Genomic DNA, 25,211 nt, shown 5'->3' with positions numbered 1-25,211 from the left:
GCATAGGGCACAACTTCCTAATGTCCATCATCTCTGGACAAATGTGAAAGTTTCAGCTTCGATTTTGAGACAGCTAAAGGAGAAAAGGTAAAAAAAGGTAGCAGGAGGGAGGGGGGGGAATCAATTATATGGACTTCCTAATTATAGATTTTAGGAGGATGGTTTCTCAGAATAACAAGCAACAGCCAGCTGAATAGGATAGAGTGAAAAACCAACCCAAAAACACTAGCTGTGGAGCACCCCAGCCAGTAGAACCCTCCATGGGAAGAGCTTGGGAAGGGGAGTTTGACTTCCTGGGGACTTAGAGGAGTGAGGAGCCATGGAGGTGCAAGTTGGTGAGGAGCTGCAAGGAGGTGAGGAGCAGTGGATTTGGCATGAAGGCAGGTGGAGGGGCTTTGGATGGGGAATGACCCTTCTGGGGATTAGATATGTAAAAAAGAGGGATGTTTAGAAACTTGCAGTTGTGAATTAGCCTCTCTGTAAGTCTCTGCTGCTGCAGTTTACCATCTGCATGGCTGATCCCAGTCCCAAGCACACAGGTCACTGATTGCCAGTTAATTATGAGTCATTGATAAATCCATAAACCACTTCAATCCCCATTTGGTTAAAATGATGTGAGCTGAGTAGTTTTTCCCTGTGGCATAAATCTATAGCAGCAAGAATTGGACTTGTTGGACTGCACAGCCTTTTCCAGAAAAGAAAAGAAAAAATGAAATATTTTCATGAGGAATTATAAAACAACTTCACTTAGCACCAGCAGTAAATGTCTTTGCTAGCAGAGGCTGCCAGGCTCCACACTTCCCACACTTTGAGGATATTGAATCTTTTTTTGTCAGTAGTTCTTTGGAGGATCAAGAAAAGATTCAGACTTGCCTCTGAAACAGGTTCCTGAGTATATTCAGGGGAAGATACACAGCACTGGCTGCTCTTTCAACACCCAAGTTACACAGAAGAGCAAATGACCAGAAGCTAATTGTCTTGCAAATTAGTGAAAGCAGATTATTCATGAAACAGGGAGGAAAGTGGCACTTCTTTCCTGACCACACGTGGAAGCTATAGGTAGAACACAGGTAGAGCCTAGACCATAGGGGTTTTTAAGTACTACTGCAGAAAACTTTTTCCTGCTACAAAAGATTTCTGTGCTTAGAGTTAAAATGAAAATAAATCTATGCAGTTATTTATGACACAGGAGCTTGCTAGCTTTCTGCAGTGGTACATCTGGCCGTGCTATTTAACACTGTGCTAATTAAAAGTGGGTTTATCCACTCAGGCCTTTCCTACTTCCCTATGAAAAAGGACAAACTCCACTGTGATTATTATCTTCACTAAATTTGCACCATCTTGCTGTTTCAGGGTCACTGCTGTGATACCCTGAAATGCATTTTTTCTGCAGCACTGAGATTTGTGGGCTTAAACCTAGGCGGTGAAGGCATTTGTTGACTCCAGGAGATCTCCATCATAGATAGGTAAGTCTGGCAGGTCACTACAATCAAGCCTGTGTTCCCTGTGCTCCTGTTGGAAATAAATGACATTCAGACATTTTGCAACCTCTGAAGCTCACTTTTCAGGACAGGATGTTCTATAATATCAGGTAGAACAAGCTGTTCTGTTATCTTTTAATTGAGGTTAGAAAAGGTTTCATTGTCTCTCCCTGTAGTCTCTCCAGAATATTTTCTTAGGGATTACAAGCACCAAGTCACACTGGGGAAGAGGAGCCTTGCATTACTTGTTCTAAATATTGCATGGATTCAATTTCCTTTATTGCAGGGTTATTCTAACTGAACCCCTCTGTTCCTGAAGAGCAGAAGTTCTATAAGACAAGCTTCTGATCTGGAGATGGTTTTACTTTAGCTTACACCTACTGCCTCATTTCACCTCTGCTACAAGGACAGGCTGAGGGAGCTGGGGGTGTTCAGCCTGCAGAAGAGAAGGCTCTGAGGAGACCTAATAGCAGCCTGCCAGGACCTGAAGGGGGCTACAAGAAGGCTGCAGAGGGACTGTTTGCAAAGGCCTGCAGGGATAGGATAAAGGGCAAGGGTTTGAAATGAGAGAAGAACAGATTTAGATTGGATGTGAGGAACAAGTTCTGCACCATGAGGGTGGTGGAACACTGCAACAGGTTGCCCAGGGAGGTAGTTGAGGCCCCATCCCTGGACATATTCAAGGTCAGGCTGGACAAGGCACTGAGTAAGCTGATCTAGTGGAGGATGTCCCTGCTGACTGCAGGGGGCTGGACTAGGTAGCTTTTGGATACCACTTGCAACCCAAACCATTCTAGGATTCCACACTTGGTAGCATGTTACACCTAGGCTTGGAAAGAAAGAACAGAGAGTGTTGTTGCTTTGGGAAGAAGTGAGACCTCCCTCTGAAAACTCTGTCACTGCATCTCTCAAAGCCCCTTCTTCAGGAATCAGATATCTTCCAGGGTCTACAACTTTCTTATAGTATTGAAATGTGAGGATATTTTCATATGTATAGAGCCCACACACAGGTTAAGTGCAAGATTTGTTGCTTCAGTCTCACTTCTACTTCTGTGAGCTGAGATTTCCACTTCAACCTCCACCTTTCCACTTCCCCAGCCAGACACTTTCTCCTCCCTGCTCACACACTTACACTTCGCCCCAAGGGCATTCATAGCACATCTGCACTGCTCTGATGAATGGCCAGAGTGAGCAAGCCTTTGGCAAGGCTCAATGATAATTGCTTCTCTTCTCATACTGCTCCAAACCCCTGACAGATTCTCCTGGTCTAGCTCAGGAGGTATGAGGGTCTGTGGTGAAAGAGTTTCCACTGTGGTTCTGTGCATGCATTTGAGATTTTTATAATTTCTGTGCTTTTGAATAGTGCAAGAGTGCGCTGCATTCACCACAGACACCAGAAACACTGAGCAAGGCAGTCTTTCACTGTTGCTGTTTATTAGCCTAGCTTCCTAAGAAGCCAAAGTTTATTCGTCTCAGCCACTGAGTCTGGGTATGTATATGAGAATGAGAAAGTGTTTCTCTAACAGCTACTGAGCATCTTGCCTGCTTTCAGCCAGATGTGACAGAAGAGGTGAAATACAAAGCTAATTTAAAGTATCTAAGGTCTTTGTGAAAAATAGGCAGCTGATGTTGGGAAGACCTTATGACTTTCAGTAGCTGTCAGGAAATTATTTCTACTGAGAGAGACTAAAATTAGACACCAGAGGTCCTGTGACAAAGACCTCACTGGTGCTCTGATCACAAGTACAGCTTCCACTGCAGCACACAATTAACCAGAAGCTATAAATCCACAATAAACCAAATCTGATTAGAACAATGCTTACAGAACTAGTGCTTTGCACTACAAAAGCAGTCAAAACCTCAGCCATGGGTCAGGTTCCCATTTTCCTGATCAATGTACAAATACAGAGCAGAGAGTCCATTCCCAAGGAGGATTTCTGCCTACACATCTCCTCATTAAGACTGACCCTTTAAGACACTTTGCCTTTTTTTCAGCACAGCACAGGCAGCTCTTCCAGTGAATCTGCACAAAACTGTCCACTTTAACAAGTTTCTCACTAAACCATAAACAGCTCTGATCTTACAAAACTTTGAAATAGTGGAGGTCATAGGTTAAACTTTGTCTGCCTCTCAGGCTTTGCACAAAGCTTTAATAGGTTTCATGGTTTCAAAGCTGAAAACAGAGCAGATGATTACACCCCCAAGTCTCACCTTCTGCATAGCAGGGACACTGTTTCATTAGAGCATCCATTTAGTGAATGGGTAACAAATGCTGGGCCAAAGGATGTCCTCCAAAAGGTTACACAGCCCTATGGTGTGCTAGCCTTTGCCAAGAGCCAAGTGCCCACCCAGCTGCTCTCTCCCTCCCCTTCTTGAGGATGACAAAATAAAATTAGAAAGCTGAGGAGTTGAGATGAAAATGAGATTTTCTCACCAGTTACTGTCACAGGCAATGGAGGCTCAACATGGGGAAAATTAATTGAAAATATGGCTGCCAGCCTTTCTGTAGCAGCCCTGCTCTAACCCAACCCTTCTCCATGGCACTGAGAAGTGAATAATAAGAAGAATAATCTATTAAAAACAAATAAATTGTTAAAAAGGGAAAAGCTCTTGCTTTCTATTCTAGTCCTTCATGCCCACAGTTGCTCCTTGGGAACTTCTGCTTATGTGTACAGCAGAAATCTTGGTCAGAAGGGGTACTTTCAGAACACATTCCTTCGCTGTACAAGATGCTCTCTTCAAAAGAGAAGGAATTTCAGACTGCAAACACCTTTTCTCTTGCCCTTTGAGTATGGACCCCCTTGCCTTTGAAGTGAAGACAATGAGATATATTGCTACAAGTGTTCTTATTGTCTTATTTCCTTGTTTCTGGCTGCAACAACACAATCAGCTACTGAGGCTTGCCCAGGACTAGCTGACTAATCTATTTTAAAGCAGATCCATTTATTCTGGAAAAAGATCCCATGCTAACTGAGCAGGATTTAGAGTCAGTTGGGAAATCACAGCTCGATGGTAGCAATTGGAGACCATGCCTACAAAGAGCTCTCTGTTTAGGAAGCATTAACAAGGTTGTTCCTCCACCTAGAGCACCCACTTCAGCTTTAAGAAGGTTTCAGAGTCAGGTAGGGCTTCTTGCACTCCTCCCAGAAGAGTAGTTTCAGGATGTTAAGCACCAGCAGCTCTTACTGGCATGGGTGCAATTGATTCTTGCTTTCAATTATTCAGTTCCCCTTACTCACACACCCTCAAAGAAGAGAAAAGGAGGACAAGAAAGGAATTTTTCATAGAACTCTACCAGGCCAGCTGCATTTACTGATCCCTGCCCTAAGCCTGTGCTCATCTCCCCCTTTGTGTGACTCATAAGCATCCCATTTACCCTTCCAACATTTCTGGGAGAGAGGAAAAGGTTGCTGCTCCTTTTATACAAATGGAGACCTGAGAAAGACAGACAGAAAGACAATAAAGAAAGAAAAGACAGACAGAGAGAGAGACCTGAACCCCTATCTCCAGAGTTCTTGTTATGTTCTTGGAGGCAATCATCCATCACGTTTTTCACCTGCCGGCAAGTGCAAAATAACAACTCCCTCTACTCTGCTTCTCAACCAGAATTATTCATCCTTCACACACACACAACCCCCAGAAAACACCTAAAAAACAGCACAGCAGGGCTCAACCACACAAACCCCTACTGACATGGAGAGCAGGTTGCTGGTTTTGCCTTCCTTATCAATTTGTCTGCACTCAAAAACTGCAACAGCGTTGCAGCCTGGATTTCTAACAGAGAGGAGGACAGGGTGCAGGCAGCAGAAAGAGGAGTGCTGATCACTGTCTGCATAGTTAGAGCAGCAGTTAACATTGAAAAAGATGGTTTCTGCCTTTGCAAGGTCTGATTGGTACCATATTTTAAGATAAATATAAATGATGGAAGTATGACTATAAGCTGCTCTTCCCTTTCTTATCGATTTCTCTGCACTCAAAAGCTGAAACAGTATCAAAGCCTTAATATGCCACAAAGCCTGGATTTCTAACAGGGAGGAGAAGAGGGTAGAGGGAAAAGAAAGAGGAGTGTCAGAGTAGGAGTTAATATTGCATAAGATGGCTTCTGCATTTACAAGGTCAAATGGGTACCATATTTTAAGATGAATATATATAATCTAAGTATAAATATACATAGAATTATACATATGTATATATAGCCTTTATATTCGCCTTTGTGGCACTATGGGAAGACAAAATTCTTCCTGCTCTTGGCAAAGAAGGATTGAGAGATGAACAGATGGAGGAAAATCCTCTACTGTGTCTCCAGTCAGCTGTATGACATTATCAGAGTGGCACCGGGTAATGGGATAAGCAGATTAATATCTTGCTGATGTTGTTGTGTTATAAATGGTGAATTTGGTGACCAGCTGTGGAAGAGAACTGAGCATGCTTCTCTTTGCATCACCAACCTCAGAAGGGTTGCTCCCACTTCTGGAAAAGCAGGCAGACCTTAGGTTATTGGAGGCTGCAGCCGTGTACTGAACACACATATGTGGACATGACAAACAAAGCCAAAGCGGTTTGGTCACCCTGAGCTGGTTTATGAAGGCTTGCCAGGCAATTAATTGGCTATGTTCAGGCTTTCTGATAAGAGGCTGGCAGGGAATGATTTAATTAACATAATTATTGATATGAATTTTAAAAATATCATTGCAATCAAGAAGGTGCACAGCCTGTGCATTTGGTATTCATGTAGTCTGGGAAAGTGTTAATTAAACAACATGAATTTATATAAGGAAGGAGGTGAAACTTCAAGTTGCCTCACAGAGCTATCACTTGGATCCAAGTGTGGAGCAGCTCTATGCTAATGGACATTTTCAACAAACTATTTCAGCATACATGAGCAGAGAAAGAACAAATGAGTGCTCAGAGCGCTGAACCAGGTCATGCAGGCTCCAACTCCTGCCCATAGTGTTCTCGGACAACCTCAAGCAAGTCACTTATGGCTAGGTGCATAAATCATTTCCATTTCCCATGGGTGCTGGGTAGCCACCCAGGTTCCAGAAAATCAGAGCGCTCAAACTCCAGTCTTTCTAAGCAGCCCTCAAAGGTAGGACAGGACACACTCCAGGGAAAAGGAGGAGACACAAAGAAAACCACCTGATTTCCGTCCCTCCCTGCCTTCTTTCTGCTCACTCCCAGCACCATAGATATATATAGCAGACTGTATCTGAGATGGCCACAGTTTCATCTGATTTTGGTGGTAGCAAACCTGCTCATATGAACCATAGTATCACTAAGGGTAGAAAAGACCTCTAAGATGGAGTCCAGCCGCAAATCCAACACCACCATGGCCATCACACCATGGCCCCAAGTGCCATGCCCACATGTTTTTTGAACACCTCCAGGGATGGGGACTCTACCACCTCCCTGGGCAGCCTGTGCCAACCCCTGACCATTCTTGCAGCAAAGGAAGTTTTCCTAATATCCAGTCTGAACTTTCCCTGGCACAACTTGAGGCCCTTTCCCCTTGTCCTATTGTCCTCACCCCAGCCTCCTTTCAGTTGCTGAACCCTTGTAATGCATTACACTGGAACCCAGGCTAACAATCCACTGTGGACTTCTGCCTTTGACAGCAGCCGACACCATGCCTCTTGTGCCCTGCAGTGCCAAATTCCACTGCATAAATAATCACCTGCTTTTGATATGTTGAAGTACCCATCTATGGATGGGGCAGCAAAGAGCTGATCCACCTTAACCTCATTCATGGTGCTCACAGTTTTCATAACTTCCTTAAAACATCCTCTCTGGGATGTTCATTCTAAGCAGCACAAGCCCCTCTGGTGGAAGCATTTCCTCCTGTTGTCACCTTCTTGGTACCTCTGACTATCTCTCAGACAAAGTTTGCCATCCAGGTCTTCACTGGATGATGAGGTTAAGCTGTTCAGCTCCCAGAGAAAGCTCACAGCTCTGTTTTCTAACAGACAAGGGAATTCTCTGGCAAAGGAGAAACATATCACTCTCTAGCCAGCTGGCTCCTTAAAAGCTTCACACCACCCTTTTCACTCCTGCCCAACACAAATCTTCAGTCATGGGTAGCCTGGGCATTTTTCCTTGCATGAAGATGAGGAGGCAAGAGAAAAGCCTTGGAGCAAGGGATTGCAGTTCCTTACAGCCAAAAGGAGGGGGGGTTGCTGCTATGTTAATATTCTATTTTATTGCACATTTTGCCATTGCTAGAAGCAAGTCTGGTTTGGAGCAATTTGGCCTGTAGTATGGTGAAGACACAGAACTTGCAGTGGCTGCCTCCAGGCTCAAGACATTACTCCTTAAAACTTGGAATCGTGTTGATTGCTCAGGTACGAGTAGAGTGCTAAAGTGGATTGATCAAGAGTACCTTCAGCTAGTTAACTGATACGTTTCCTTTCCTGCTTCATCTTTCAGATGCAGTATCTGGGGTGATTAGCAATGGAAGAGGTGGAAAACAGTCATGAAGGAAAGCTCTTGAATGCCAGCAGAGCACACATGAAGCCGGATCCCCACATCCACAATCAGAAAGGTGAACAAGACCTCGAACACTGAAATCCAAGCCTGGACTTCACCAAATGATGAGAGGCTGTTGTTTAAAGCCACAGTGCTCTCCAGCACAGAAGGCTTCTCGGAGACCTGCTGCTTCTCACGATTCCAGATCCCTGCCACCTGTGTGTAAGTGCATTTACTAAACTCATTATTTTTACTAAGTGTTTTTAACAAACCCAATGCCCAGCTATTTTTAAAATGTATTCTTAGGGTGACCTCTGACCTCCCATGGGAAATTAGAAAATGGAGAAGTTATTGAAGGGGGAGATCCAACAAAATTACAATCAGGACAAGCTTGAATTACACCATGTAATTGAATCTATTCACAAGCCAAAAATCAATGCAGTCAGCCAGAAGTATACCAAATGTGACATTCATTTTTTCTGCTTTATCAAGCTTAATTGATGTCTTAGGAACTAAATAAGAGTAATAGGCAGCCTTATGGTAGGAAACTCAAGAGATATTTCGAGTGGCTATTCATAAAGGCTGCAAATAATTCACGGGTTCCACTGCCGGTGGATGCGGTGACAGAATAACTGCGTCGCTTTTAAATACCTCATGCCCTGGCATTAATTTCATCCCCATCCCTCCAGACTTCCTACTGAGAGAGGCAACAGGCACAAATCCATCTAGCTGGCATATCCTGACTTCAAGAAGCTCTTGATTTGTCAGTTCCATTTTGGACAGCAAGTTAACATACCATGGCTAACAAGCTAACACTAGTGACATTTCTTGGCATTTCCAAATGGGGTTTGTCAGATGCAGTTTGTCAGCTGCATATGCATACTGAAAGCACACCAACTTCTCCCAGAGTCAAAAAAAAAGGGGAGGAGGGAGAGGAGAATACTTGTAGAAATTTAATAAGAGGGAATGCTTTGTCATCATGTTCCATGTTATAGTCAGAGAATCATTAAGGGTGGAAAAGCCCTCCAAGATCACCATCCAAGTCCAACCATCAACCCACCACCACCATGCTCACTAAACCAGGTCCTCATGTGCCACATCCACATGGCTTTTTGGACACCTCCAGGGAGGGTGGCTCCACCACCTCCCTGGGCAGCCTCTTCCAGTGCCTGCTCTTTCATTAAAGGCATTTTCCTTCAGATCTATTCTAAACCTCCCCTGGCAAGACTTGAGGCCATTTCCTCATGTGCTATCACTAGTTACTGAGGAGGAGAGACCACCTTCCACCTTGCTACAGCCTCCTTTCAGGTACTTGTAGAGAGCAAGATCTCCCCTTAATGTCCCTGCCTCCTTGACCATATCTAAAAAAATCATAGAATATTAGAATGGTTTGGGTTGGAAGGGACCTCCAGAGGTCATCTAGTCCAGCCCCAAAGTGCAGAGATTCACACAGAATGATGCAATAGGGTCTAAGGTGCCAGGACACAAGGAACATGAAGCTGATCACCATTCAAACAAGTTTGAAATTTGCCCAAACAACCTGAGCAATGCAGGTTGTTGAGAAGTGTACTGAGAAGTAGCCAGCTGCTTTTGTAGTGAGCAACAACAAAATAGGAGTAAAATACCTTAAAAAATAAAACCCCAGACACAAATATCTCCCGCAAAGAACAAAGCAGGGGAACTTTACAGTAATTAAAATCATGATTAACATATTTTGAAAGCTGTAGGACTTATAGATTATACTTGACCAGAAAAGTTCAATGTCAGAACGTTCTGGTTTTGACAGTTCTTCATTTTTCTTGATTCATTTATTATAGCTTAATATCAGCAACTGTGATGAATAAATCTTATTCCAAAAGCAGCTCCTCACCAGACCTGTCCTCCAAATCCTACAGCAGCTTCATTGCCCTACTCTGGACATGCTTTAGCAACTCAATGTCCTTCTTGTAGTGAGGAGAGAAGAAGAAAAAAGAAGTCCTGTACTTGCATTAATTCATTGAAGCAATTCCTTTTATTTGTGAAGCACTGGTAAGCTCAGCCTGAGAGAGCTACAGAGGCTTAGATTTAAAATGCAGCAATTGCCAAGAGCACCTGTTTATAACTCCTCTCCTGTAGCACAATCTTATCTTCTGTGAAATATGCTGCTGCACTTCTCTTTCAGCATGATATAGATAAGATTTGCCAGCCTTGGAAGAAACCCCACTTTCAAATTCCAGTTAGCCCCAGATAGTTGCTATTTCTGTCAGTTCCACTGCATGACAATCAGCTAAAATATCATCCACCATCTCAATCAGCTCTACAGCAAAGCAGCTGAATGTTAATTAGGCATTACTTTTGCTGTAAGGAAGAGGGGATGATAAATCAAACCTCAAGCCATCAACATCTAAACACACAAAATCTGTTAAATAAATTAACATGCAAAATGGTACAAAGAAGGGGGGCAAAAAAAATTACCAGCAAAGGTCCTTCTAAGGAGCCTTGAATTTTGTGTCCCAAAATTTTTGACAGGTGCAAAGCAGCAAGGAGTTTCTTAACTACACTTAAGTGCACCACTACAGTTCAACAGACATAAGTACAGTGATCCCACCCTCACAAAAAATCTGCCCCAGCACCATGATTCAGTGAAGATTTCACTGGTAGCAGAATGGAAGCAATCAGCTGCACAGCTCTGCACTGAAGCTAATTGTCCTGTTGGAGGAATGCACCATTTGTCCTTGGGTTGGCACTGGGCTGCTGAGCCTTGGTCACCTTCAGCATCCAAGTAAAACCTTCCAGTTGCTCCCCAGCTCTGTGAATGCAGCAGCTGCAGCCTGAGCAAGCTCTGTGGGCTCTCTAAGAGAGCTGCACTATGAGGTGTAAGAGAAGTTTGGCTGGGATCAAGATCTGGAAGTGCACAACATCTAAGGGCTCTACTCCCACCTCTGAAACTAAATATCAAAGTCCAGTTCTTTAGGTCTCATAAATGTGACCTTTGGAAGGACCTGAGAGCAGTCTGTGTAGCTGAGGAAAGAATTTCAAGGGACTTTGTACTGGTGACAGACTAAAGTCCCACTCAGCCTTGTTACACCCCCTTCTCCTGATGTACCCTAGCCTCCGTGAGCCTTGCTCTTATGAGAGTGGCAACGACACAGCATGCATAAAGAGGGTTTGTTCTACACCAGAGCCCCTGCAAACAGGCCTTAGCCAACCTTCCCCACTCTTCCTTCTCAAGAAATATCTGTAGCTTGCACTTTATTGTGGGTACAACAGCACTTTGCAGCTTCTTTCCTGGCTTTTAGAGAAGTTGAAAAAGCAGCCCCCACAAAACAGACTCTCATTGTAAATCAGCTTCAAGTCCAAGCTATTTTAAAACATTTTCTATTCACTCTTTTTACTTCCCTCCAATTAGCAGCTAATCTCATCCACATACCTGCAGGCTCCAAACTGGGAAAAGTTGTGATTCACTAAGTGGTATCTGGGAACTATTTTTTCTTACTATTACACAACATAATTGCTTTGAAGCTTACTTAGACCCTTCCACAGCTGTCAAAGCATTTAGAAGTTGTAGACATAGCATTTCTATTTGTAATAGGCAGAAACATGTTCAAATACAAGAATCAAACTCACAAAACCCAAAGGAATTTGGGGCTTCTGTTGTAGCTGTCCTCAAGAGTCAGTGCCAGGAACGCTCCCGCCACGAAGTCCTGGTGCTGAGGGCTGCAGCTGTGCAGGAACAACACTGTGCAACATAGTGGTTGGCCTCAATGATTTAAAAGGTCCTTGAGGAAGAGATTCCATGATTCTATCCACACTGAATCTCAACATACTCTGATGAGGTCTCCAAACCAATGCTGACCTGATCCTCAAAGTCAATGCAATGCATCAAATTAACATTCAGCTGCAACTGATTAAAGGAGAATCCCCCTCTTAGTCACTGCACCAGAGATAGTTAATCACTTCTCTTCACCTCAGCTGTATTATTCCAGGGCCTGAGCTGGCCCAAGGGGAGGAGAAGGTAAAGAGCAGCATTTCTAGAGCACTTCCATCCCAGCACATACCAAACCACTATCAGGCAGGTTTTCTTTCTCATGCAAACACAAAACTACAGAGCAGAAAACTACAAAGGAAAATCAAACCATGATGTGAGGCTCTGCTGTCTCACAGGGAAACTGAATCACTGAACAAGTCTCAGATAGCTGATTCCTGTAGGGTTTGGGAGTTGTCAGTCTTTTATTTACAGTTTGGGCTAAAGAGAAAACAGAGGGCAGATAGAAATTACTCACATTCTGCACCTGGACATCATGCCACCAGCCAAGACTGGAGATTAGGAAAGAGTTCTTTCCTGCCAGAGTGGTCAGGCCCTGGAACAGGCTGCCCAGGGAGGTGGTGGAGTCACTGTCCCTTTCTTGTTCAAGAAACTTGTGGCCATGGCACTTGGGACATGGTTTAATGGCCATGGTGGTGCTGGGCTGATGGTTGGGGTTGATGATCTTAGAGGTCTTTTCCAATCAAAATTATTCTCTTCTATTCTACTCTATTCTAGCCTATCCTATGGCAACTTTTCATTTAATTAACTACCTAAATAATACTTCCTATTAGCAGAGATCTCAGTTCAGCAAAGACAAGTGACCCTTTTGCTGCTGAACTGTGTGAGATCAGGATTCCCCAAAGCAATCAGCAGGGCAATACTGAGCTGCTGCGTGCTTGCCTGTGTGTGGGTTAGGCAGAATCACAGGAAGGTCTGGGTTTGCCAATGGTTACATATCTCCTCTGTAAAGCCAAGTGACTTCCCAGAACTGGTGAACAGAAATGGTAACCTGTGTAGTGCATAATCCAGAGAACAGGATAATTGACTCTGAAGGGAATGCAAACAACAACAAACCTGGAAAGGCATTTTTGCAGATAGGTTTCTCAGAAGAGGTGGAAAGGGAAGATGAGGAGCAGACACCCAGATATATGAGTCAGACTCTCCAGAAAGACCATGTTAATGGCCTGCATTTGCATAAGACATTTGCAGGGAAATAAATGCAGACGAATAAACCAAGAATTTATTACTGTGTTTTGCTTTTCTCCATCTTGACACAGCAGGGAAGGGGATGGTTATAAAATGCTTTACCTTCTTTCTTTCCATCTTTCTTCTTTTTTTTTTTCTTCTTTCTGGATAACCATTCTTGGCAAAGGTTTCTGCAAGTTTTATGCATGATAAAGGCTGAGTGTGTCTGAAATTGATAAAGGTTCAGCAGTAATGTCTGCTTGTGAGACAGACTGTCTGTGAATATACTTTAATTCAAATCTTATCACCAAAATGTCAGTGGTCTCCTGGTGTTATTCCACACAGCCACAGTGTATTCACTGAAGATCCAGGGAGCTACTCACTGGGGATTTAAACTTTAAGCACAGATAGAAAATAAATATATAAATTAAAGGAAATATGAACACTGCACAGATTCAGAGAAACAAATTGACTTTCCTGGACATTGTACTCTGAAATAAAATTTGGAAGTGAAGTTTTCATTGAGATACGCTCAGGCAAAGAGATAATAGCAATAATAATCATCTTCAGCATGCAGTTGCTTGCACAATGCAAGTTGAGAAAGTAGGTTTTCTACTAACTAAATCTGATACATTCTTCCTTCTGCCTTGTTTTGGATGTGTCTCCTTGCTGGAAAAAGGTATTGTTACGTAGAAGAGAAACCAGTTTCTTTCTGCAGTTATCCAGACCTTCTTGTGGCCTTCCAGCAGCTGAAGTGGCCCAACAAGAAAGCTGGTGAGGGAATTTTTAGGGTGTCAGGGAGTGATAGGACTGGGGGGGATGGAGCAAAACTAGAAATGGGGAGATTCAGACTGGATGTTAGGAAGAAGTTCTTTCCCATGAGGGTGGTGAAACACTGGCACAGGTTGCCCAGGGAGGTGGTGGAAGCCTCATCCCTGGAGGTTTTTGCAGCCAGGCTGGATGTGGCTGTAAGCAACCTGCTGTAGTGTGAGGTGTCCCTGCCCATGGCAGGGGGCTTGCAACTGGACAATCCTTGAGGTCCCCTCCAACCCTGACAATTCTGTGAAAGGTGACATCTTGCTGTTAATAAGAAAAGAACAGAAGATTTTTTTTTTTTCCTTCCTTCAAATCATGAAATCATTCTGGAATATTTCTGTACAAAGGGACTAGGTTGGAAAGCAGCTAAGATTAACAGCTCTGCTGCAGCAGGAAAAATGTGAGGCCCGTCATTATTTCTAACTAATATATAACATATCAATCAATGGCTGGGCTTGCTAGGGGCAATATTATCTCTAGACTTGTCATTCACCTACTCAGTTTTATTTTAGCATTGTTTTAAGAGAAGGAATTGTTACAGAAATGAACATATTTTGCAGCTCCCTGAATGTTCTAATCAAGAAAAGATGCTCTTGTTGACATGTTTCATGATATGGCTAAGGAATAGATGAACTTTAGGCTCAAGATCACCCATTTAAAAGCAGTACCCCTGAAGACATCTGAAATAAATCCTTGCAGTTACTTTTGAGCAAGAGATGTTTACCTTCCTGCACATCTGCATCAATGGCAAATGACTAAATTAAAGTCCATTTGGTGGTTAATTGGAGCATCTGGATTTGTCATAAACACCACGACGAGGAGGTTTTTCAGTCTCACTCAAAAGAAAGGAGATGCTGATGTTTGAAGGACCAGTGTGGGGGAGAAAAAGAAAGGAAGGAAGGAAACATAAAAGGAGAAGAAAACTAACATCCACAGATGTCTGAGGCACTAATTATTTGAACAGTAATTTGTCAAAGCGTGTGAACAAGAATTATATTGTGCATAGACTTCGTCAAGCTGATTCCTGTGTGCCTCTCCTTTTCCAGTGTCTGTAAAATGGCATCACAGGGTCACAGAATGCTCCAGGATGGAAGGGCTCTCTGGAGATCATCTAGTCTCCAACCCCCTTGCTAAGCTTTGAGGCTCCCTTCCAGCCCAGTGAGATCTGTGAATCATTTGGGGCTATCTTTGCATATTTTATAGCTAGCTAGCTGTGACTGTCTCCCATTCATTACAGCACTCATTTTCTCCCAGGGATTGTGTCGCTCTTAGGCCATCATATAAACAAAGACAAACACCCACGCTGGATTCTCCAAGACACCATAGAAGAAGGATGTCTCTCCCAGCATGAAGTGCTTCTCATCTGAGTTACCATATGCCTCCTCCTCCTCCTTCTTCCAGCTCTCCAGCTCCTTTAGCATAAACACTTCCATCTATTAACAGCCTTTCAAATTCTTTACACTTTAAATATTGTGGAGCAGCACATGTAAACAGGGATCTCTGTTACTTTTATGGCACTCTTGGTACAAATTCACAGCAGCTGACAGCAGAACCTCAGCTCAGGGTGGGAAATGCATACCTGCTCAGCTGCAAAATTTTATATGCCATAAATCCTGTCAAATGTTGTATAAACCTCCACATTAAAGCAGTAATATCATGCTAGAGCACTTCCCCTGATTTCTCCAATTTCCTGCAAAGTGTCTATGATATTTAAAAAAAACCAAACACCCCAACAAAACACTCACCCAAACACAAAACAGATGTAGGAAGAAACTGTATTAACTACCAACTCTCTTAAAGGCAAAGCAGAGCAGCTGGAGAGTATTTCTGGGCTACAGGTTTGAGCAGCTGGAGCACAGCCAATACCATGAGGAAAGTCCCATTAAAGTCAATGTGGCTGACTCCTTCCCAGTGCCTAGGTAATGGACAGAAAATAGGCAAACTGCTGCTTCAGAAGCCTGCTAAGCAGACATTAAAAACCTGAATCTCTGTCAGCATACAGAATTTATGGTCCAAGTGTTTTTCTGCAAGGACAGTTAGTTCCTCCAGACCTTGGTTTTCTTTTTTCTTGCTCATAAATATTTTCATATTCCTTTCTTCTAAAGAACTAAAACCAACCCACCACAAACCCTAAGCTTTTACTTCTGATTTGTCCAAGCCTAATCACAGTGCAGCCAAGCCAGAAATTTCCAGAAATCTCCAGTTGAGCATTGAGCAACATTTCCATTGCCACTGACAATGAAGGCAGTGCAGGGACCATGGAGAACTTGGTCTCCTTTGCTGATTTCTGAAGAGGATGCTGTCAGCTTTGCTATCAAAGAGCCATCATGCAGGAATCTGTCTACCCAGAGAAAAGGAAGCATAAAGGTAGCACCATTAGATCATCCTTTCTCCAGGATATGTGGAACATAGCAGGTCTGAGTAGTCGTCTTCCTGTCCAGGAAAAGTGTTCTACATTACATTGTATTGATACAAGTATGATATGATAAGATACAGAGCACTGCAAGCCTGCTCATAAATTTCCATTCTCATCTTCTGAGACATACTCTAAGAACAAGGAAGCCATAATTGACATTTCATGCCTTAGGTTGTTCTCAATCTCTGCAGGTTTTTATGTATTTATTAACTATTGTGTGTGCTGAGGCTCCTCATGTGCCTACCCCTTTTCAATTTTGAGAGCTAATGGAACTGAGTGTGCCACACTCTGATTTAAATAAATGCTCCTATATTGCTCCCATTCGCTCTGGTGTGACTGGGGGTGCAAAATTGATTGCTGATTTCAGAGGCAGCCCTAAACAACTAATTTAAGTGAGGATATTTACACGCTAGAAGGCTAAAGTAATGCTGAATCAAGCTGACAAGCCTGGTATGAAAATCAACATATCCATCAATTACTATTACAAGTTACATTTCTACCCAACAAGATCATTGACCTTAGCAGGGATGGTTTTTCTTCTAAATAAAACATCATTTACAAGTTGTTTTAAAATATGATCCCACCAGTTATGCCACTACTTAACTCTCTCCATTCCAGGTAATATGGACAGATAGTTTTACACAGTGACTGACCTGATTTGAATGTCTCCAAAGGGCACAAACTCTATTCTTCATCACTTGATACAGCCACACAAAGCTAAGCACAAACATTCCACAAGTCCCTCAAGCTAAAAGGTGTTTTTCTGTACTAGGAAAACAGATCTTCTGCTGGACTGGCAGTGTTCTAGTGTTGGGTTGGTGGTTGGGCTTGAAGGTCATAGAGGTCTTTTCCAACCTCCATGATTCAATCAATGAATTTAAAGGGGAAGTCGAACCACTGATTTCAAGAGCATCAGTGTTTGCCCAAAATGTCTTTAATTAGAGCAAAAATATGGCAGTAGAATGTCCTTCTGTAACTTTGGTTTTTGTGTGGGTATACATATACAGTGTCTGATATATATACAGTGACTGATAAAAAAGACCAAACCCTCTGCTAAGATGCTTTTGACATTTGCATGCTGAGAAGATTCTCTGTGGTATCAAGATATGTTCCCTTGCCTCCAGCACTCAGCCTTGTCCATTGACCACCAGCCCCCTGGCTTAGCCATTGTGTTCTACAGAATATATCTTAATGCAAGGAGTCAAAAGAGTTTTCTGAAAACTTTTAATAGTCTCCACTGTACAGAAAACTGTAAGAAAATGTTGCCACCTGCTTCCCATCTCCTTTGGAAAGGCTGGCTTTCTAAATTAGCTTTCCTCTTTGTGTGAGTGCAGAGCACATGTCACATCACATGTAATTGGGCTTGGTTTATTATATAAATAAGACATACAGCTTCCTGCAGACTGCAGGCTTCACTGTTCCATACACAGGATACAGCACTTTTAATGATATCCTTAGAGAGCTAGTCAAAGAGCTTGGGGGTGGAATTGTGTCTCTGACTGTAGGTTCAGCCAAAGCTCAGAAAGCTCAGGGTAGAATTTGTGGTATTTTGGTTGTTAGTTCTCCCTTCAGAGTAATAAGATGAGCATCGAATTCTGCCTCATGCTTGACAGACATGTAAAAAAAAAAAAAGTCTCCTTTGGCCTGGAAAATAGCATGAAAAAGAGCTAAAATGAATGGAAATGCAACAAAATGCAAGCACTAAGTCATCCTGACCATAGCTGTAAAGCAGAATGAAAACAGAATAAACCAGGATTAAAAACCAATCATTTCTATTTAACACTTTCTTTGATCCGATGAAGGTTGTCAGGCCCATGGAGTTAGTGTTGAAGTTCCACAGCTTTTGTGTGCATATGCTTTTCCTTTCTACTGCATCATGGCCACAGAGAATGAATTAAACCCCAAATATTCACAAAACAGTTGTACAGATGCAGAGATATGCAAGGGAATCTCAGGTAATTGAGCATGGTGCTGTCTCAGAGCCTTTCCTTACCCTTTGCCCTTCAGCTGCACTGATCCCACAATCACAGAAACCACAGAGTGAGCCTAAGGAACAGAATGCTTGGACCTAGACTCTTATTGTGTTCCTTGTATCACTACACCTCACTAGAAAAAATAATCATGAGGAAAGTGGAATACAAGGACACAAAGGGAATTTTTAAGACACCTTAAGAATATTTGTATTTGTTTCTATTTACTTTTGTGAATGTAATTATTTATGCACAAGAAAAAATCTGAGTCACAGAACGGTTTGAGTTGGAAAGGACCTTCAAGATCATCAGTTCCAACTTCCTACCATGAACAGGAATGCTTTCCTCTAGACCAAGATGCTCAAGGCCCCCTTCAGCCTGGCATTGAAAAGTTCCAAGGAGGGGATATCCACAACCTCCCTGGGCAGCCTGTTCCAGTGTCCCACCACCATCACTGTCAACAATTTCTTCCTAATCTCCAGTCTCAATCTGCCCTATTCAAACTTCAATCTATCCCCTCTCATCCTATCACTACAAGCCCTTGTAATATGCAGACAAGCCCTAAGGTATACAAGCCCTGAACTATAGCAACACATAGGAACATTTGATTGTGAGCAACCAAATACAATGTGATAATTTCCCTTCTGAATAAGCATCAAAGATAAAAGAACATATAAGCCTAATGGTCTTTTATGCTAAGCACTCCTGTTTAATAGTAAGACAAATTAGTGTAAACAGCCACATAATCAGACATTCCACATTGATATTGATGCCTTTTAATATCCCTTCACATGGCTACAAGTGCTAATTCATGAAACTTTTCTGCCTTCACCACCACTGCTGCTGCATCAACATGTCACCTAAATAACTGTAATTAAGCATTCTCCGTGGCTGTTGATTACAGTATGCTGATGAACATTCCCACTGGATTCGGCAGCCTCTTTCATAACAACGACAATAATCATCTCATATTATAATGTCTGTGCTTCTGAGGGCTTCTTAAATAATCTAAAATTTAAATGGTACAGACTGTTGATTATTGCAATCTAAAGTTCAACAGAAGCTTAATCAAAAAGGTTCAAGTATCACATCCCTGACATCTATTAAGCAATATGGTAATATACATCTTGGGAAATAAATGCTTAAGACACTTGGTCTGTCAGCTAAAGAAAACTTTGCACAGAGGTCCACTGCCCCCTTTTCAGAAGAGCACTGAAACTTCTGCTGTTGCAAGCAAACAAGACAAATTCATTTTTCCTTTCCTTTTTCCTTCCCTCCAATATCCAATCTAAACCTCCCCTGGCACAGTCTGAGGCTACTTTTACTCCTTCTATCACTCCTTACCAGGGGAAAGAGACCATCACTCACCTCACTGCAACTTCCTCTCAGGTGTATTAACAGCTCCTGGTCAGATATTCATACTTACTGAAGCAACTCGGGCTTGGGCCATCTTTAAGCCTGGCTTTAATGTTATTTTCAAAGTGTCTTTATCACATCTTCCCACCCAATTCAAATTCTATTAGCAAAAGGCCAATGTTCTTTGAACAGGGGAATAAATCTCCAGCGTAGGAAGACAATCTTTAAACCCTACATTGACAAAAGTGTTTGAGAGCTGCAGGTGGAACCAGAGTGAGGAAAATAAAGAGCACAAAATATTGCTGATTCTTGGAATCGAGCTGTTTCCAGCAATTCCATCTTGATGTTTAAATACATAGGGTGCATAGAATACATAGAATACATAGAATAAACCAGGTTGGAAGAGACCTTCAAGATCATCGAGTCCAACCCATCAACCAATCCAACACCGCCCAAGCAACTAACCCACGGCACCAAGCACCCCGTCAAGTCTTCTCCTAAAAACCTCCAGTGATGGCGACTCCACCACCTCCCCAGGCAGCCCATTCCAATGTGCAATCACTCTTTCTGTATAGAACTTTTTTCTAACATCCAGCCTGATCCTCCCCTGGTGCAGCCTGAGACTGTGTCCTCTTGTTCTGGTACTGCTTGCCTGGGACAGCAAGAGAAAAGAGACAGCTAGAGAAAAGACACAGAAGGAAATGTCTCAGGATATCCTTCTACACCTGGTCTTCCTCTTTCTGCATCACTGATGCTCCTCAGTCTGAGGATGCTCTGAGCTTCTCTAACTGTTACCATTCAAAGCTTTTTTTTTTTTTTTTGGAGAGATTCTATTGACCTTTCAGTTCCAGGCAGGAGCTAGGTTTACCTACTGTACCATATCCATATGAAAGGCCTGAGGAAAAGAAAGAACAAACCACACCACCAAAACACAAAACCAGGTCATTTTTGCCCTTTAATTCCCCATAATACAAGAGAAAAGAGTAAGGGTGGAAGAAAATCAATCGTAACTTATCCCTTGATGAATATCAGCAAACACCGTGTCACAAAACCAATGTGAAGAAATGGAGTATGGATTTTCTGCTGACATTTGTGAAGTGTTTGTGTCAAAGTGTTTTTCTAATACAGCAAAGGTTACAGTTTAACAAATTAAAGCACATGTTTGGTCTGAACTGACACACTGGTCAGCTGGGTTAATTTCAGTGCCTTATGTTTTCCTAATAAACTCTTAGCCTAACCTGCTGTGATTATGGCCACTCTTTGCATTCATTTGCTGTAAGTAATTGCTGCTGCTTTTTCCTCATCCAAATCAGCTGAATGACAAAGGTGTTACAGTCCAGGACTTTATCTGATATAATTTGGAAGAAATACTGCAAACCAATTTAAAAATGTGCATTACAAAAACCTGAGCAATAGTTTAGATTTAATATCTAAATGGTGGGGAGGCTGTGGAATAGGCTGCCCAGGGAGGCTGTGAATGCCTGCTCAAGGCCAGGCTGGATGAAGCCTTGAGCAGCAGAGTCTTGTTGAGAGGTGTCCCTGCCCATGGAGGGAGATTGGAGTAGATAAGCTCTGAGGACCCTTCCAACCTGAGCCCTTCTAGGATTCTGTAATGTTGGGGGTCTTTTAAACTCCAAGGATGCTACCAATTAACCTGCAATCCCTCTCTTTTATCCATATCAATAAGATTTAATTACTTGGGGTAGCATTTCCTTCAGGTTGCGGTGGGAAGCTATCACTTCTCATACTCTGTAGAGTTTTGACACAGAAGTCATATGGGATTGCTTTTAATGAAAGGCTTGCAGTGGAAGTGTTCTTATATGGCTTTGATATCCTTCTATTAATAAAATAAATAAAAAAAGCAAAGCAGGAGATATTTGCTATGTATCTGGTTCACCTCCATCAGATAAGGCTGTCCTTTCTGCCCTGAAGAATCCTCCTTTCATCTCCTTACCTGATCTGTCACAACTTTCGACATCACCAGAATTTTAATGCACTTTCACCTACCTCACAACCACTTGCTCCTCTAAAGAGCATAAATCTGTATAACAGGATTAGCACCACAGAGTGCCACAGGTAATTGTAAATCAGTTAAAAAAAGAGAGGAGTGGAAAAAAAGGTTGTAGACCAGGATTTAAGGAGGCCTGACTCCACTAGATCTGACAGGGGAAGAAAAAGGGATAAAAAGAAAGCAATGCTCGGATTCAGAGGAATAACTTTGTTAATACTCGTAGAAGCAATAAGGTTGGAAAAGACCTCAGAGATCATCAAGTCCAACCTGTCACCCAACACCTCCTGACTAACTAAACCATGGCTATAAGTGCCACATCCAATCCCCTCTTGAACACCTCCAGGGATGGTGACTCCACCACTTCCCTGGGCAGCACATCCCAGTGGCCAATCTCTCTTGCTGGGAAGAACTTTCTCCTCACCTCCAGCCTAAACCTCCCCTGGCACAGCTTGAGACTGTGTCCTCTTGTTCTGGTGCTGGGTGCCTGGGAGAAGAGACCAACCCCCACCTTGCTACAACCTCCCTTCAGGTAGTTGTAGAGAGCCAGAAGGTCTCCCCTGAGCCTCCTCTTCTCCAGGCTAAGCAACCCCAGCTCCCTCAGCCTCTCCTCACGGGGCTGTGCTCAAGACCTCTCCCCAGCCTCATTGCCCTTCTCTTAACATATTCAAGTATCTCAATGTCCTTCTTAAATTGAGAGGCTCAAAATTGGACACAGTACTCAAGGTGAGAGCTTAGATGGTGAGTTTTAAATATTTTAACTATTTTGCTGGGATAGATCTTTGCTGCCAAACTAGGAGAGTAAGCCCTGTAATCCAAAATGCACTTCCCCCCCCCCCCCCAAAATGGTTAGAAACATGGAAAGGAAGTTCATAAAATTAAAAGAGTTAGAGACTATTAAAAATACAATATGGAAATTAAATAGAAGCATTTAAAACCTTTCAAGGGATGTCTTGTGGATGCACATGGAAACAAACCCAGTCAGAGCCTAAGTCTGGTGGGCAGCTGGGAGCAAGGAACATTGAATTTGTGGGGAGGAAATGGGTGTGAAATCATTTTAATGTGCTCCTCAAATCAGAGATGTTCATTACTAGAAGGCTGGAATTTCTGCCATGAATTTAAGAGAAAATAAAAAATTATGGTCTATCTACTCATGAATGATAAAAATAGTTGGCCTTTTTACTTAGAAGTTAATCACAGGAAAATGTTCTCTCACAGAACAGTCTGAAAGAAAATAGAGCAGCCCTGTCTGCTCTTATTTCAATCAGCAGTAAGAGTCATTACCTCTCTCATGATTTGGTGCTGTTTGCAGATCTAAGAGTCAATCACATCAGTTCAAGGATACAGAACCAAAACAGGGCTCTGGGCAACCTGATCTAGTTGAGGACGTCCCTGCTTACTGCAGAAGGGGTTGGACTAGATGACCTTTGGGGGCCCCTTTCCAACTCAGACCATTCTACGATTCTATCATGCTCAGAAAACTCTACTTCTGTTGTATTGCACAGAGAACAGAACCTTTTAGCTGGTTTGAATGCTGAAGTTCACAAACCAATTCAGCATCTTCCACTGTGCTTCAAACAAGTGCTGCCTGTAGCTACAAATCTGTTTATCATGACTGCAAAGTGCTTTTGGAAAGAAAACTCTCTTCATGCCCCAGTCCTGATATAATCATTAGGGTTTATTATTATTATTTTTAAGTCAGGCTGGAGAGCTACAGTATAAAGGTTGCCAATAATAATGACTAGATTTAAGCATTTAGAAGTAAATTACTAAGTAGAATGGGGAGATGAGGACTTAATTTGCATTTACCATTAAAAAACCCAAAATGCCAGGGACTGGACATCAGCCAGTGCTCAGATTTATTAACACACAGAAATGCTGTCCCAGCTCCTGTGTACACGGGACATTAGTCATGCATTTTGTTAATCTAACATAATATGGAACATCATTTATCAGGACATCAAAATAATAGCTTTTACTCCCTTTCCCCATCTCTGTGAGGATATGTGCAATAGACTGAAGCTGTACATGCAACTCTATTAGAGCTAATTGCAGCGAGATGAGACAATTAACCTGCTCCTTCCTTAACAAAAAAGCACTACCACCATGTGAAATTCTAATCACAATAAAAGAGAGCAATATTGGAGGGAAATGTGGTGTCTAAAAGAGAGCAATACTGGAGGGAAATGTGGTGTATAATAACATTCTTTGTAATTTCTCAACAAAACAACAGCAACAAAAAAGTAAATAGTAGAAATAGTTACCAATAAAGGATAATCAAAACTACCCAAAGCATCAGCTGAGCCAGCTACCAGCTCCAGCTTTGCTCATTGCACCCTAATTTTCCATGGGAATGTGACATTTCAGTCACTTCCAGAGGTGACGAGTACAGTATCTAGATGCAACACCAGAGAATTTAGATCCTGGTATTTAGATGCAGCACCAGAGAAATGAACAGGTGGTGATGGTAGGAATGAGTTGTAAAGGCAGTCATTCCGTTTACATCACCCTAAGCTGCTATCAAAATTGAAGTCTAAACTTTCTGGTCAGGAAAATAATCCCAATAATACAATAAAACTACCTCAAACTTTCTGTTAGGATTAAATTTTATGCAAAATGTCCAGGACTGAACTCCCATGTCCAGCTCCTCAGTTCAAGAAGGACCTGAGGGAACTGCTTGAAAGGGTTCAGCACAGAGCCACAATGATGTTGAAGGGAGTGGAACATCTCCCTGATGAGGAAAAGCTGAGGGAGCTTCCAACCCCTAACGTTCTGTGACTGCACTTTCTGGCTTGAGAATAAAAGGCCAGCAAAGAGCAGGACCTCCACAGTGTGGCATTTAAATGAAAAAGAAAAACCTCTCCTATTTTAGTTTTTTATCCTAAAGGTCTTCAAGAAAGCTGAGCCTTGGCTTGGCTGCATGCTTCTCAAGAAGTCTGAGGAAAATCAAGTTTTACTCACTCTGAGAGTGCTGTGCTAAAGTTGTTCCTTACTATAGGAAAGTCAGGGAGAGCGCGGAGTTGAGTTGAGTTAAATAGCTGCTGCTGGGTTGGTGAGCTGATAGAGCTGGGAGAGAAAGGAAGGTGAAGTTTGAGACAGGGCTTAAAGACCCTAATTTGCTCATCCTGGTGGGATTGCAGAGGGGGAGGATAGGGAATTTAGGAGCTGCTTCTCAGTGACTGCTACTCAGAATATTTCCTTGCTTTCCCCAACAGAAGGATCTGCAGAGCTTTTCAAAGGCAATGTAGGTGCTAAGGATGGGGCTGCCCCAGGCAACTGCCTACTTAGCCAGGAATCTAGGTTATTAAAAAAGTTTAGGGTGGAAGCCATGAAGAAATAAAAAAGGAGAAATGAAGGAACATTGGCACTTTCAGGCACTACTGAAAATCATTTCTGGGTTTTATGTGCATAGCTACTTGCACTGGAAGCTAGCCAGAGCAAAAAAGAAATATATATATATGCATTTAAATCCCCTCTCTTTTTGGCTTTGTCTGAGGGGCTGCGTTTTGCTTTTCTCTCAGATTTACACATGAAGGTTTCTGGAATCCCTTGAGAGGTCTGCATGAATGCACTGCCACACTGAGCCTGACCTCTGGCTTATTTATTAGCTTTGGCAGAGGTGTGAGTGAGGACAAAGAAGGGTTGGGAGACTTTTCCGTGCAAAAGGGACAGAAATATGTCTTAGTCTTGTTTTAACTCTGCCAAAGACCCCCCTGTGACACTGCAGCTG

This window comes from Dryobates pubescens, chromosome 28, assembly GCF_014839835.1.
Source record: "Dryobates pubescens isolate bDryPub1 chromosome 28, bDryPub1.pri, whole genome shotgun sequence".
NCBI lineage: Eukaryota > Metazoa > Chordata > Aves > Piciformes > Picidae > Dryobates > Dryobates pubescens.
This window is presented reverse-complemented; position numbering follows the sequence as displayed.